Genomic DNA, 17,251 nt, shown 5'->3' on the forward strand with positions numbered 1-17,251 from the left:
GTTCTCATGGGTGCTAGCAGGGGTTAAATATGCCATGACAGATGGAAAGGTTGGGGGGGGGGGTATGACAGGTAATCCCGCTGGGTTTTGAAATGCATAAATAGGGGTTACTGTCTCATCTCTCTCTCTTCTGTTCGGGACCCTTAACTTTACATGTTATATTTGTGTACGTTCGGGATTTAGTGGCGTGGGCTGTGGCCTGAACAATAGCCCATTTAGGAATAAACCTGTGTTCTGCCTGTACACCTGGTGCCCATCTTTCTTTTCCTTAATGACCCAGCTGGGTCATTACAATATATATATATATATATATATATTGTAATTCTGCTCTCTGACAAAAAACAATCGTTACGACACGGCCCATGGATGACTTTACCATAATTCATGGATTCATTACCATAATTCATGATTATCATTACCATACTTCATGAGTGACATTACCATAATTCGGAAATAATTATACAGTAATTGTCTAGTAATGCTACGTTAGGCTACATCTCAGCTGAGAGCTAGCGCTAGCACTACGCTTTAGCGCCTGCTGCCAGCCACTGAGCTCTGTAGCCACCGTGCTCTATGGGCAGGCTGTGGGGAGTAATGGAATGTTACAGGGATGATGATCCTCCTTGATTAAGGGAAGTAGGCAGCTTGGCCACTGGAGCTGCTAGCCTGTCAAATATCCATGCTGGTGCTGCTGCAGCGACTAGCTTTGGACAATAGCTCCAATGTTAAAGCTAGCTGTTTGTGTGAGAGAGGTGGTGTTACTGTTCTCTGCAACAAACACTCCCGAACTGCTAAAAAAAGGGGAACAGAGATGCTTACCGGGCTTTGCTAGCATTAGCCTGTTCGCTAACAACCTCAGACAGTTCGGACAAGCTTTAAAAATAGAGGATAAAGAAATGTCAACTGACCATATGCTGAATCAGAAAGAGTGTTTTGCTTGCGTGTGGTCGCCAGGACGTCTAGAGAAGAAAAGGGAAAGCAACAGACATATTGACAGAACAGTACATCGTGTAAGTCTGAGTAGTGGTTAAATACTTAAACTGTGCTTAGTTAAATGTATAATTGACTGCTTGTTTAACATGTGCCCATGTGCAAGGGAAAATTGGGAGAAAAATTCCCATTGGGGTACTCTCTTCAGCTAGGAAATTACAGGCTACTTCAACTTGTATTGAGTTGCTGACACAGTTTATGAAATGAATTAATTTCAATGTACTATCATTCCCCAAGTATGGCAATCACTTTTTCTGTATCATTTGGGACAATTAAAAGCACTTGTTAAGCTTTGCTTGTTATGAAATAGCTTTTATGATGGCTCTGTGCATCTAGTGGAGAGCCATTAAGGACAGATGATTGTTCCACCTTACCGTGGCAGCTATCTGGGTAGTGAGGGTAGCCATTCTCCACATCCTGCTCAAATCCGCCCCTGAGGAAAAACAAAACAGAAGAGGACAAAACGGCCTGTCAGCGTGTATGCGTCATTCCTCTTTCACCATTTAAACACAACCTCCGCTTTCATTAATTGGGTACATTGTCAAGCTTTCCAAAATGGCTCTGTTGATGACAAAGACTTAAATAAATGGTGCTGCAAAAGAAAACCATTTAATTGGTTTTGTCTCTGCAAGGTCAGGCTGACTGTTTTGTTAATGCACTGGAGTCCAAATTCAAATGGATGTTTCGAGGTGCTATCACCTAGCTAGCATAATGTTTCACCACCAGTTGCATCCATGCTGATACTCCATTCTCTGGTTCTCCACTTTTTCTCTTATACAGCAAAAGAAACACTGCATTCTTGTAAGACATTTAGTACCTCTAGTATTAAACATATTTATTTAGGTTTGGTTGTGCTCCAGTGCATTGGACACGTCATCTTTCTTCTATGAATCAAAGGCTTGTACACATTCAGAAATCATACATTCCCCCTGGTGAGTAATGTGATTGCGTTGATGCACAGTGGAGCGAATGGCCCCTTAGTCAAGCAGAACATAACATCAATGACACTGAATCTTCTACGATGCAGTATCGACTGTGCAGGCAATCAAAGAAAATAACAGATATAAATACTCATGAACATTCACACACACATATGCAAACACACATGCACACGCACGCACGCACACACACACACACGTATAGCAGTCACGCACTGGCAATCAAACACACACATCTACACACAGACTTTCCAGGCGCGGCCAAAAACAAATTACATCTAAATGAAAAGCAGGCCTAGATGAGTGAATACAGACCCAGTGAGCAAATCAAGAGTGAAAAAATAAAACAGGGAATTCAGAGGGGAGAAATAATAAACTCAATGAAATAATATCTTCACTTATCTTTCTATGCTCATCAGTGGGCCCACTGACAGCCAATAGCATTATTTGTATTACCACAGCAGAGTGGGTTTGTTTGTGAGTGAATAGGTCGGCCTGGGGGATTTTGTGCGAATGTGTGTCTGTGTTTGTGGACTACAACTAGTAACCAGTATTACCATATGCCTCCATTTCCTTTCTGTCTGTTATATAAACGTATGTATTTCTTCTTAGAGTGTGAGAGAGAAAGAGCCAAGGAGAGAGTCTTAGACTGGCCTCTTTGGCACGCCATGTCCCCAAGCGCTGACGGTGATGGGAGAGAGACAGGAAACCATGGAAACGCTTCACCTCTGGCTCAACCCCCCCAAAGCAGCCGGCAGAATTTATGCCACCTCTGGAGCGAGAGAGTAAGGGAGGAGAGAGTAGAGGTGGATGTGTCCCCTGTTGCTCTCCGGTCCAGCCCCATCACAGCCTTTATGAGCTGTTGCATCTGTTCTGGAGGCATGGCCATGCTCGGGTTCTGCCTATTTCACCTCTCTCTCTCTCTGACGTGGACAGAGCAGGCACAGTGTAATAGCTCTACTGACTGCATGTATAATATTTGCCAATCTCTTCGGTTCCACTCCATTGGCTTGCTGCATGGCACTGTCCCACTGGTTAAAAACGTGATAAATCAAGCCTCAGTCCAATTCTGATTACTTGCCCAGCACGTACGCACCGCCACACGCACATACGCACTTTTTGAATATTCCATTAACCTCTGGCTGTGAAGCTATGGCAAATATAACCCATGGGTGGCCAACCACAGGATATGCAATAAGTCAACCCCCACAGAATAATCCATTTGAAGCAGTCCATATGACTATCAGGACAGTGGCAGCTGCCTTTACTGTGATGTCTGTCCACCTATCCACACTAAGTTTACAGCCCATGTTTGCAGAAGGAAATACCTACAGCAGGTGATTTAAGGCCACACTGAAAATCAGTGGAACAGCGACAGCCCAGTCCCTGAGTGTCAGGAGGCAACATTGGAGGTGAAATAGTACCTTCTACTGCTTCTCCTCTTCTACCTCTCTCTTTCCCTCCCTCACTCCCTCCGTTCGGCAGACAGTGAGGTACACACGACATGATTGAAATCCACCCAGCTGAACATTACTTTCGATTCCATGCGACAGTGCAGAAAGAGAAAGACAGTGGGTCAGGGGGGGAGGAGTCTCAGACAGTGGAATTGATTGGCCTTTTGCTTGCACACACACACCCTGCTTGGCGCTGATGCTGAGCCAGTCGATAGCTCTAGGTGTCAAATGGCTTCCTTCCAGTTCATCAGAATGGATCAGTCAATTACACCGAGGTCATTTTGATCGATGCCTCTCAGTTCTACCCCAGAGTGACCCACGACCCCTCCAAGCGGGTATCTGGGGTTTAATTTCCGAGTGATTGCAGATGTGATGTATGTCCGCCACTTAGAAATAAACAAGATGGATGCTCATCCTATATGTGAAATGGAGCCGACAGACCAATGTTTTTACTGTAATTTAGAGGCCGTATTCTTCACGTTGACAATCTGGGCAAGTCAAACTCCAGATTAGGTATCGATTATTGAAAGCATACAAGGAAGTGGTTTGCAGAGTACTATGAAGCTACTGCTACTTCATTCATTTAGTGTATGTTTCATGCAAGGTCATGTCTATGGCAATTTGATGTTGATAAATTGTCAGTAAAATTTTATTTTTCTGATCGAAGACTCAACAGTAATATTTGACACATAGTACTCAACAAAACAAGGACCAAAGAGTAGGGGCTAGGGATGGTTTGGTACTTGGCCTCTAAACCTGCTCTCTTATGATTGGCTGCGTGGTGGGGTGGTCCGTATGCGACATCTGTGACTCACCTGAATCCGGGCACCACCGTGGCACAGCTCCCCGTCCTCTGCCACACGCAGTAAGGGTCCCTCGAGGACAGACAGCTCCTGCGAGACAGACAGTCAGAGTTCGGTGTGTGAACACTATCAAAAAGTAGTAGAGACCAAATACATATTTTAATGACGACTCTTTCGTGAGGCATGACCTAAAGTGATATGTGATATCTATTCACCTATCAACACCCCCATATTCTGGAGTGTCTCATTAACATCACAGGCCACAGTCACACCAGACTGTCATTTTACCTAACAGAAAAACCTCAACTGCCAGGTGAGCCTAGCTTGTAACTCTCCTATCTAGGAGCTCAGAAAGAGGCAGAGATGAATATGAGAGATGGTCAATGTAGTGTGACTGGCTGTCGGTCTGTTAGGCTACAGACAGCAGTGTTTGTTGAGAGCCCCCAGGGTGTCTGGTAGCCAGAGGCAGTCTTGGACAGAGACTCAGTGACACAGCCCAACTAACAGGCCAGTACGTAGAAGAGATGTAGGGAGCCAGAGAGGAGGACTGAGAGTTAGGTCAGTCATGCTTACAATACGTTAGGTCAGTCATGCTCAGCATGGTTTACAATACAGAGGGCCGTGTAGAGTGGGAGGGCGGAGGGGTCTCCACCAGACCAGCATTGACAACATGTCAGAGTTAAAGGTAATGACCCCCATCTGCAGGGGAGACTTGAAGCATCCCCGCTGGCTCCTTTTCTCTGTGCCTGTCAGGACATGATGAAGACACAGGTGTTCCTCTCACCTATGGGACCACCAGAGCTCTATGTGTGTGTATATATATATATATATATATATACATACACACACACACACACACACACACACACACACACACACACATATATATATATATACACAGTGGGGGAAAAAAGTATTTAGTCAGCCACCAATTGTGCAAGTTCTCCCACTTAAAAAGATGAGAGGCGCCTGTAATTTTCATCATAGGTACACGTCAACTATGACAGACAAATTGAGGAAAAAAAACCAGAAAATCACATTGTAGGATTTTTTATGAATTTATTTGCAAAGTATGGTGGAAAATAAGTATTTGGTCACCTACAAACAAGCAAGAATTCTGGCTCTCACAGACCTGTAACTTCTTCTTTAAGAGGCTCCTCTGTCCTCCACTTGTTACCTGTATTAATGGCACCTGTTTGAACTTGTTATCAGTATAAAAGACACCTGTCCACAACCTCAAACAGTCACACTCCAAACTCCACTATGGCCAAGACCAAAGAGCTGTCAAAGGACACCAGAAACAAAATTGTAGACCTGCACCAGGCTGGGAAGACTGAATCTGCAATAGGTAAGCAGCTTGGTTTGAAGAAATCAACTGTGGGAGCAATTATTAGGAAATGGAAGACATACAAGACCACTGATAATCTCCCTCGATCTGGGGCTCCACGCAAGATCTCACCCCGTGGGGTCAAAATGATCACAAGAACGGTGAGCAAAAATCCCAGAACCACACGGGGGACCTAGTGAATGACCTGCAGAGAGCTGGGACCAAAGTAACAAAGCCTACCATCAGTAACACACTACGCCGCCAGGGACTCAAATCCTGCAGTGCTAGACGTGTCCCCCTGCTTAAGCCAGTACATGTCCAGGCCCGTCTGAAGTTTGCTAGAGTGCATTTGGATGATCCAGAAGAGGATTGGGAGAATGTTATATGGTCAGATGAAACCAAAATAGAACTTTTTGGTAAAAACTCAACTCGTCGTGTTTGGAGGACAAAGAATGCTGAGTTGCATCGAAAGAACACCATACCTTCTGTGAAGCATGGGGGTGGAAACATCATGCTTTGGGGCTGTTTTTCTGCAAAGGGACCAGGACGACTGATCCGTGTAAAGGAAAGAATGAATGGGTCCATGTATCGTGAGATTTTGAGTGAAAACCTCCTTCCATCAGCAAGGGCATTGAAGATGAAACGTGGCTGGGTCTTTCAGCATGACAATGATCCCAAACACACCGCCCGGGCAACGAAGGAGTGGCTTCGTAAGAAGCATTTCAAGGTCCTGGAGTGGCCTAGCCAGTCTCCAGATCTCAACCCCATAGAAAATCTTTGGAGGGAGTTGAAAGTCTGTGTTGCCCAGCGACAGCCCCAAAACATCACTGCTCTAGAGGAGATCTGCATGGAGGAATGGGCCAAAATACCAGCAACATTGTGTGGAAACCTTGTGAAGACTTACAGAAAACGTTTGACCTGTGTCATTGCCAACAAAGGGTATATAACAAAGTATTGAGAAACTTTTGTTATTGACCAAATACTTATTTTCCACCATACTTTGCAAATAAATTCATTAAAAATCCTACAATGTGATTTTCTGGATTATTTTTTCTCATTTTGTCTGTCATAGTTGACGTGTACCTATGATGAAAATTACAGGCCTCTCTCATCTTTTTAAGTGGGAGAATTTGCACAATTGGTGGCTGACTAAATACTTTTTTTCCCCACTGTGTGTGTGTATATATATATACACCATGTCTAATCTCTCCTCTTTCTGTGGTGTAAATTCATTATGTCTCTTCCCCACCTGTGGCTTGTCAGTTTTGCTGACGTACTGTTCTTTACTGAGAATATCACCCCTGGTCTGGGGGTTCTCATTAACCCAGCACTGTGAGGCAAAACAGATGCAAATGTGACAACTTTTTGAAACCTTTGTGCTTTAATAACTAAAAAGAAATAAAAAATGTATAAACATTTTGTGTGGGCCAGAGAGTTGAGAATTTCACACAACTTTTGATATCTCTCTTCGCCATCTTTTTCACAAAATCTATTTTCTCTATATATTTCATTCAATGTGTTTCTGCTGTCTGAACCATATCAATTTCTGAAACCTAATAGAAACAGCAGCGGCAGCGAGAGATAGCGATAGAAAACCGCTTTTTCTTTGTGCAAGATAGAGGCTACAGTAAGGGGGGAGAGAGAGACCAAACCAACCAAACCTAATTTGGAGGCAGACAGATGGGGAGAGTGTGGAGAGGAGGATATGGGCCTGACACCTGACTCCTGCAAAGCATCATGGAGCTTAAGGGGCCCCTAATCCCTGGTTGAGGTGCGCTGGGCTGTTTCAGAGGCATCCAGCGATGGAGGGGCTAAAGTGAGACAGGCCCTATCCACTTTCTCCTCGCCGCGTTGAAACCCTGGCCGTGGGTTGGCCTACCGCCAATCAGCTGGTTCCAATTTGTGCATAAATGCTGTTGAGCACTTCTCTAAGGCTCGCAATGAGGGTTTAGCATGCTATGGGGTATACACGTCCCTGTTCAAATTTTATACAAAATGTTTTTCTTGGTGTTGGGGTGGGGGAGGGGACTTTCCTCCACAATCCCAAAATAGGACAAAATTGTAGAGTACACTAGCTCGGACAAAAACATCAACTCCAGCAGTAGCTCTGACTACAAGGAAGCTATTTTCACTGCCCTCATAACAACAACGTCAGCTTCTAAATTCTTGGTGATTCATATTTTGAAAATAGTCCGTTGCATACAGTATATTTACAACTTGACATAAACGATAGCAACAACATGATTGATTGTAAGTCACATTGTAACTACACATCACCACAGTAGCACTGGGGGAAGGAAGCCTAGAATTCCACTGCAATTCCACTGCAATATTAACACACACTTGGCAACTGTTAACAGTGCAGTAATAGCTTTATATAATAGATGGGGTGTCACTTACTTCTTGCAGGAGCCATAGTCATTGCAGCGGCTCAGAGGTACTCGGATCACACAGCTGGAGAAGGCCACAAACAGGGCGTGATGTTCCCTGTCCAGCTCCAATCCCAGAACCCGTCTGTCCTCTCCGCGGACGTTACATCTAGGAAAGGGGAAACATCAAACACGACTCATTATTTTCCGAAAATTATGCTGATGGGTGGTGACAACAACAGCATCCTGGGAGACTGTATGCAAATGAGAGTGGAGTTGAAAAGCTGTGCAGGACACATACTAACAGCACCACAACACATATCTCTGTCTTACTACAGCGGACTCGGATTGGAAGCATCACATACAATAATCATCCTCTTACAGTGGTAAAAACATTAGGGACTTTTTTTTGTTGCTGAACCAATAGATGTGAATGTTATGAGAGGAGTGCGCTGTATTATAAAACAGATCGTTTGTATCATATAGCTGAAAGAGAATTGAGAAAGGGAGGCTGACTTGGTGGGGTTGTAGACATCGATGTCCTCCAGTAGCTGTGTGCTGAAGGAGGCGTTGGGCTGGGTGCTGGCCAGGATCTTCAGTACCCTGCCGTCCTCGCTCCCCAGGAACAGCACTGTGTGGTTCTTATAGGGCCCAGCTGACGTATCCACTGCTAGCTGGGTCAACTTGAACCTGGATGGACACAACAGGGTTGTGGTTCGGGTTAACATGATGATATCTCCGAAGAGAAAGCATCTGCAATTAAATATGTGAATTATTATCAGAGTGTGTGCATGCACTGCAATGTGACAACACTGTGTAAGATTATGCAGGACACTATTGTTAGTAAAACCATTGTACAGCTGCTCTCAACTTTCCTTCAGTCCCATACAAGTTGGCGACATGTTGTTGTTTACTCAAAACATCACACTGACTGGCACTACACTAGCTAAATGACTCAACAACGTGATGTATTCATCGTTAAAGTTCCGTTCAGCTCGTCTCTGGAGAGTTCTGAAGCAGATGTGACGTTTGAAGGCAGATGTGAGACAGACCGCGTACCCTCCCTCCGCTGTGTGAAGACGCCTGGTTGTCTGTCAGACTGGCTCGACTTCACCATGTAAATCACAGCAGGGGTCCAAGCTAGGGGGCTGTCTGGCCCTCTGACACCTACTCTACCTTCAGCACCACTACATGGCTGGGCTTCTAAATGAGCCGCTGGCGCTATTGCCTGTGTTAGTCTGGTGGACCCCTTCCGGACGTTGTCTTAAATTGATGTGCTTTTCAGCTTTTCACAGACCCCTTTCTGGTTAGATCTATAATTTGGGGAGGCCCTATCCTGCTTGGGTCTATATTTGATGTGGTGTTTTGGAAGACCCCATCCTGACTGCGTCTAACTTTTATATTTAATGGGCTTTTCATGTTGAGACAAGGGACCAACTGTTATCCATTTCCCCAAGGAGATCGATGAAATAGTTTTCCACCCATCAATTTCCCCTTTTATCTATCCATCTTTTCATCCCTCCATCCACCCTGCTGCTGTAGCTACCTGCTGGTTGTGCGTGTGAAGTAGGGCCGGTGGTTGACGGAGGGAACTGCCTCGTCCATCAGGGGGTGGTTCTTGATGAAGGTCAGGGTGTCGTCGGGGAAGGTCGTGGACGACTTGTAGGCAGCGGCAGAGCCGTCGCCGGCACAGCAGCCTGGTCTGTGGGACCGAGAGGAGGGGCAGAAGTTAGTCAGTGGAGTTTCAAAAAGTCAGTGGGATAGATTTGCTAAGCATTCACTCTGAGGGAATATAATATTGTAGATGCAAACTTTTGTTGACAGTGTTGACACTGGAATAAAGTAAATATGTCTGGACTGAGGCTGTCAAAGGTCCCACTCATATGTGTCGGTCTTACCTGGGCTTGGGCACTTGGTCCTCAGGCACGGGCGTCCAGGCTGACTCACTGTTCCTCTGCTCCTTGAACTTCCCGTTGAAGGCCTTCTCAATGTCATCCATGTAGAATGCACACACTGCTGAGCCTGTGATACTGATGAGGAAAACAACAGAGACATCTGTCATGGGAAAGGCCATTATTAGCCCAGGTTATAATGGAATGTATAGCTATAAAAGCTATAAAAGCATTCAAGACTGCTGCCCAAGGTTGTAAAGGACATTAAACAACAATCTTATAAAATAGGCTTTTAATCAAGGGGTATGATTTGCAAATGTGAGCATTATCTTCTGTAAAAGCTTTTGGCTGTTTTTTTCTTTATATTTTCTATAAAAAGAGGTACAGTAAAATCTCATTATACTCATTGTATGAGTATGTACTGTATATCTGTATGGCCGTCTGTAATGTTGCCGCCTGGTACTGTGACTGACCTGTTGGCCTGTGTAGTGAAGACTCCCAGCACGGCTGGTCTGTGATTGATCTGCAGCACGTTGGTCAACGACTGCAGAACGTCAAAGTAGAAGAAGGAATCGCCCGGCACCGAGCAGTTGAGCCGCGCTTTGAGGAACGACGTCCAGTAACGCTCTAGAACCCTGGGAGAACCTCCGTTGTCATTCTTACATACACGAGCCACTCTGGAGAACACAACCTGAGGGGGAGAGAGAGAATGGGGAAAGGTTAGAGGAAGATTTATAGGATTTTCAAACTAATTATTTGATGAAAAATTGAATTTGGCCTTACTGCTATTAGCCCATACAAACACATTGAATTACAGATTCACTACATGGAACAACAGATAGTCCCAAAAAAATAGCAAAATAAAGCTTGCTCTGAAGTGTCTGTCCTATATCTGAGAGGGATAAGAAAGATCAGGAAACCATATATATTTTTTAAAACATGTATTTGACCCCTTCTTTTGGCACTAAACTATCTCCACATACAGTGCTATGAAAAAGTATTTGCCCCCTTTCTAATTTCCTCTACATTTGCATATTTGTGATACTGAATGTTATCAGATCTTCAACCAAAACCTAATATTAGATAAAGGGAACATAAGTGAACAAATAACACAACAATTACATATTTATTTCATAAACAAAGTTATGCAACACCCAATTCCCCTGTGTGAAAAAGTAATTGCCCCCTTACACTCAATAACTGGTTGTGCCACCTTTAGCTGCAATGACTCCAACCAAATGCTTCCTGTAGTTGTTGATCAGTCTCTCACGTCGCTGTGGAGGAATTTTGGCCCACTCTTCCATGCAGAACTGCTTTAACTCAGTGACGTGTGGGTTTTCAAGCATGAACTGCTCGTTTCAAGTCCTGCCACAACATCTCAATTGGGATTAGGTCTGGACTTTGACTAGGCCATTCCAAAACTTCCAATTTGTTGCTTTTTAGCAATTTTCATGTAGACTTGATTGTGTGTTTTGGATCATTGTCTTGCTGCATGACCCAGCTGTGCTTCAGCTTCAGCTCACAGACGGATGGTCTGACATTCTCCTGTAGAATTCTCTGATACAGAGCAGAATTCATGGTTCCTTCTATTAAGGCAAGTCGTCCAGGTCCTGAGGCAGCAAAGCATCCCCAAACCATCACACCACCACCACCATCACCATGCTTGACCTTTGGTATGATGTTCTTACTGTGGAATGCAGTGTTTGGTTTTCGCCAGGCATAATGGGACCTATCTCATCCAAAAGGTTGACTCAAGTTTGCCAAAAAGCACCTGGATGATCATCAAGACTCTTGGAAGAACGTTCTATGGACAGATGATTTAAAAGTATAACTTTTTGGACAACATGGTTCCAGTAATGCCTGGCGAAAACCAAACTCTGCATTCCACAGTAAGTAACATCATACCAAAGGTCAAGCATGGTGGTGGTGGTGTGATGGGTGGGGCTAAAGCTTAAAAGGGTGTGAACGATGCTGAATGGGTGTAGACAAAGAAGAGCTCTCCAGTAGGTACCAAAACATTCAAAGGCCATTTTCTCAAAAGTGAGATTACAAGTTTATCAACTTTCAAAGCAGATTTACTTTTCCATTGTTCCTCAAATGCAGTGTATGATATACCATTTTGTAGCTCTGTGTCTCTGCTTTTAGCCAATGTAAAAAACAAAATTTCAAATTTTGCTACATAAGACCGAATCAAGACAAACACCGCACTAGCTCTGCCACCTTTCACTGCAGATGCGGAAGTGCGACATCAGCGGATACAGTGGATTGAGACGCACGAAATGCAAAAAAAACATATCTCTAGCTTAAACTGACGGATTTGGATGGATATTTTTTTATTATGGTAATTAGTTTTCAGCGGGGCCACAGAAATGGACTCTAGGGGGTTAAGGGCCTTGCTCAAGGGCCCAATGGTAGGGGATTGTCTTGAGGATGTGAACCCAGCAGCCCTCCAGTTGCCAGATCAATTCTGCCCTATTTTCCAGCGCCCGGCTAACGAACCGGCCACCTTTCGGCTACAGGTCCTTAGCCGCTGGGCTACCTACCGCCCCATTCTGTGATATTGAATTACAACTCTCTTACCTTGCCAAGTGTGGTGTACTCCACAGCAATCTCACTGAAGAAGAAGTACACGTAGTTCCCGTACTCAATGGCATGGAGGAAATGAGGCTCTGAGGAGACAAAGGGAGAAATATGAAACAGTAACACTGACTATTTGGTATTCACAACAATATTGCATTAGGCAGTCAGTGTTTTGGTAGGAAACATCACTCAAGTAGGTACCACACACTGATTTAGAATGAGATACCTCTCTAATATGTAACGTACTGCATACAAATAGATAATGATATTTGGCAATGCAAAAGTGAGAAGATTTCAGAAGGAAGATTCTGAGGAAGATTCAAAAGGTAAATTCACAAGTTGGTTCAAATTAAGACCTGAGGCAAAGGCCAGGGGCTCACCTCGTAGCCATTTGGAGTCGTACTTCACGGTACGAAGCACCGGGCTGCTCTCTCCCAGACTACGGTAAATCACTGCATCACTCGCCAGGAAGTCTGTCATGGTGGCCGAGTAGAAATCGCCACCTGAGAGGAACAAAATAACTAACTTAAGAAAGGCGTGCTTTTTTAAAATGAACACAATTGCAATGAAGATTAGGAACCGATGCCACCCAATGTGTATTTTTATCTCATGGCTACACTTGATGTAGGGGCTGTGCTGCTCTCAATAACACTCTGTGAACTACGTCTAAATGTCACTGGCAAATTGGCAAGATTGAGGGCAGGTTTATTGATCAAGTTGCTGCCCCCAGCTGACATTTCGCTCTGTCTCTGTCCAAAGCAACTCACCAGCGAAGAGGCCGACGTTGGATTGGCGAGACTCAAAGGGACAGCGGGCCTGACCCACCACCTCCTCACCATCCTGTTCCAGTGTGGACATCTGGGAGAGAGAGGGAAGAAAGAAGAGAGGGAAGGGGATACTTAATAAAGCTATTTATAGGAGTGTAACTCAAATGCAATTCAATTATATTGAAAAACCTCAACTAAAATAACTAAGTCAGTGTTTGCAGTTGTTAAGTTTACTATTTTCCCCTTACTGAAAAATCGATTTCAGTCCAAACTTGAGTATTGTTCTGTTTTATATCATTTTAGCTTTACTGCTAACTGCCAAGATATAAAGTCGACCCCTTAAAGTCATGGACAGAATATGCCTCTAGTCAATCCTGTTGAATAAATAGGAACACTTGTCATAAAGATACCTTTTATTTGATACGTTTTACATTGCATTGTAACAACAGTGAGGTCAAACGGTCAGGAGTAACACTCCTGTCAGCCTGTGGTATGGCTGCTACACTGGCGGCACTGTGAGGATACAGTATCTCTTAACCACAGATCTTTAGCAGCTATTCCTGCCCCACCGTTAACAAGGTCGTAAAACCTAGGCTCAGACAATACGTGTGAATCCCGCCGGGGTGGGGGCAGAATGCGACCCAGAGGAGAGGTCATGCTCAGCACCTCCAGCACACAGCTGCCTTCACAAACACACACAGTGACAGCCCGTCAACATGTGTGTTTATATTTAATGCTGTGTCACTGCTCATTTTCCCTATGGGTACACTCTCTAAGTGAGAAATCCACCATTGTTACTGTGGTTGTTACCGTTACATCTCTCATCTGTCTGCTAAACCATGGTTCTGGGGCTTCAGTACTACAGTACAGTGTGATTTAGACTAGAGGTTACAGGTTTTCACCTCCTGGTCTAGCTACCACCTGGTCACACAACCTCTGTCTTTGATCAGCTGGCTCATTGGGCAGAGTGTTTTGTGGTGATGAATTTACATGGAAAATGTGCAAACATCTTCCACCCGTCCACACCCACAATCCAATCCCCTTCACCCTAACACCCTCTCCTGACCCCACTGCCCTCCTCAGTATTTCCAAGGAATGATGCAGACAGATTGCGTGATATGATTTACACTTCAGCACACTCTTCCCAGTTCTCCGGGCAGTCATCGCTCCCGGTTTTTCAGAGCCAGGAGGGAACGGGACAGGGAGAGGAATTTGTTCTGGATAAAGTGTAAATCAACGTCTTCCATTGGGAGTCTATGGCGGAAAAGGTAAAGCCTCTGCCGTGGTCTGTATGGATTTAGCCAGCTCCCCGTTGGACTTCTCAGACAGTAGACGTTACGTCCCCTTATCCAAAAAGCACACTGTGAATCATTGCCCAGAACCGTGATGTCATCTCTCCTCAGCTCAATCTGACTTCTTTTGTACTGGTATACATCCTGGAGAGTGAGAGTCTATCTGCGCACCGTTGTCACGATTAACGTATCGCTATTTTCCTATTGTATGTTTCCACTTAGCCGACAGCTCTCTCTGGCACACTTTGGGTTGTTAATCATTTGAGCAGTCAGAAAGCCATGGAGAGTAGGTGGCGTGAGTTACTTTATGGAACTAAAGTAGTGGCTCCCCTGGGATTCTGACTCTAGTGTTCTGGCATGTTTTGTTCTCGCTCTCCCCTCCCCAACTCTCTTTCCCCCACTCTCTTTCCCCCACTCTCTTCCTCGGAGGATGACATGATCTCAAATCATCTGCGGTTGCAGTTTATTCCTCAGATGTGTGAATAAAGACTTATTATCATGCTGGATCTGTGTTCAGTCAACAGACCGCTGCCAACCTCTTGAGTCAACATGTTTCTCCATCAACATCCAGTATAGCAGCACTACTTTGAAGTGGTTCTGCAATCTGGAGTCCTATAGGGGTCCATCTGTGCACATCAATGTCAACTTGATGATTTTATACTGTAAATAAAGAGAGGACACTTTTTCCTCTGAAAGAAGTTAAGAGAAAGTCAGGACGCCCACACCAATACCTGTAGGCATATGCTCTGAAGGCACAACCCTTAACCGCTAAACCGCCCCAGGCTGCAGAAAATAACACTTTGACATTGGTCCAACACTTTTTTAAACTAAGCTTATTTACTCCATTTGTTTCAGAACAGTGCTGGGTATGGGGCTGGAGGCTTTAGATGAAAAGGTGACTGAGGTGTAGTGTCCTACCTTGTAGTTGCGGCAGGTCGGGTTAAAGGCGTTGGTACCGCAGGCAAATAGCGTCTCGTCGTTGCGTGGGACCAGAACTTTGATGTAGTTGTAGCACTCATCCTGTCAAAGGGAAACAGCTGGGTTTCAGGGGACGGCAATGTGACTCCTGGCGTTATCACCCCACCTGCAGTGTCATTGCACAGCTTATTATGCACGGAATGGCATTTTGCTAAGGGTGCACACACACACACCTCTCTGTCATACTTCTGGTTCTATTCTCGTCATTACCATAATCCCTGTGCTGATCTCTATGGTTTCACTAGAGCTCTGGGAGGCTGACGCTGCCTGTGCCAGAGACTGGTTCTGGAACTACAGATACCTGTGGTGCTGATTTTGATAAGCAATCTGTGCTATTGTTAGTGCTACCCTCCCACATCGCAGAACAGACAGTGGGAGAGTGGGAGAGAAACAGAGAGAGAGAAAGGGAGAGAGATACTCACACTGTTCTTCCCCCTCACTGTGCATTTGTCCACGTCCTTTGTCTTCCAAGTCAATTTCTGGAACACACAGACAGACAACCAACTGTCAGAGCAAGAAAGAGACACTTTTTTCACCCAGCCATTCAAGTGCTATTAGCAGACAGCTGTGATGAAAATCTCATCACGTTCAATAAAGCTTCTGACAAACAAACAAAAACATCTGAAACACCTGAGGAGCTGTGTCTAACTCTGTCAGCGTGCAACTAAAGACTGTTGTTCCTCTACAATCCATCTCCCATACAATTCATCACAATCCACCTGTACTTAACAATAATACATCTCTATGGTTAATTAGACCAACAAGAAGATCAAGGAATCAGAAAGGAATCTGCAATGCATTCCTATGGGAAGTGGATTGGCCTGATACTAGCTATCTATGGTCCTCCTGGTCCTCCTCAACGTCCTTATCTCCTAGCATTGGTCCCCCAGTGGGCCTCCGCTAGTTGAGTGAATAGGAAGAGATCCATCAACTTGTTAACAAGGTTGCCTGGTTGAAGGTTTAATGCACTGCCCACCAGTGCAGAGCCACTGTTCCACTACCGACTGACTGGGAGGGTGATTTACTGACTCCGCTGTCCACCCTGCAGGAGCACCAAACTCATCAACACCATGGGGCATGCTGGGAAATAAGATTTCTCCAGAGACTAAGGCGAAATCCCTCTTTTGGCTCAAGACTCAACCGTTACCCTTCTGGGCCTTAAAGTGGAGTGAAATGTCCCCCCCCCCAGCTCTTCACTTCCCTCTTGAAGATCCACCATGATAGGATAGATAGGACGTCAGCAATATGCTAATAGTTCCCCCTTGCCCTCTGGCAGAGTGAGCTGGAGTTAGCTATTTATTGCTTATACCCATCCAGGACTTTGATATACAGTATCTCTGAATGGGGGATCATGATGTGCCTGGTGAGGAGACTGGGGATTAGAACTGAAACTGGGCCAGAGAAAAGGAATAGATCCATGATGAAGCAGACCCTAGGTTTTTGATTATGACTCAGGCGCACACTAATGATCTCACTGAGACATAAGAAGCATGGGAAAGTGAGAAAGCCAGGTTGGTATTATGGCTGATGACCAATGCACTATGTACTTTGCAATGCACATATTCTTAGTTCTCCTAACTTCAAGTTTTTTTTTGAAAATACAGACTTTCTCTTCCAACAATTCTCTGCACTACACATCATTCTTCTCATGTATTTCCACTGCAATCAAATACAAGTCAATAACGTTAGATCTCATTGATGTTGAGTGGGTCCCTTATGGGGATGACTCATGCTGTAAATTAATCTAAATACGATAGGGACAAGCAAACACAAACACAGGCCTTAAAGTGCTTTTTATTTAAGCGCAATCGAGTTTGACAAATGGGATTCAGATGGGAGAGAGAGAGCACAGCACTTCAAA

The 17,251-nt window shown here is 44.7% G+C and overlaps 1 pseudogene; it reads right to left on the reverse strand.

Moving 5' to 3' along the window:
* Positions 1-17,251, reverse strand: part of LOC123485055 — a 152,226-nt pseudogene that overhangs the window by 27,315 nt on the left and 107,660 nt on the right.

This window comes from Coregonus clupeaformis, unplaced genomic scaffold, assembly GCF_020615455.1.
Source record: "Coregonus clupeaformis isolate EN_2021a unplaced genomic scaffold, ASM2061545v1 scaf0551, whole genome shotgun sequence".
Taxonomy (NCBI): domain Eukaryota; kingdom Metazoa; phylum Chordata; class Actinopteri; order Salmoniformes; family Salmonidae; genus Coregonus; species Coregonus clupeaformis.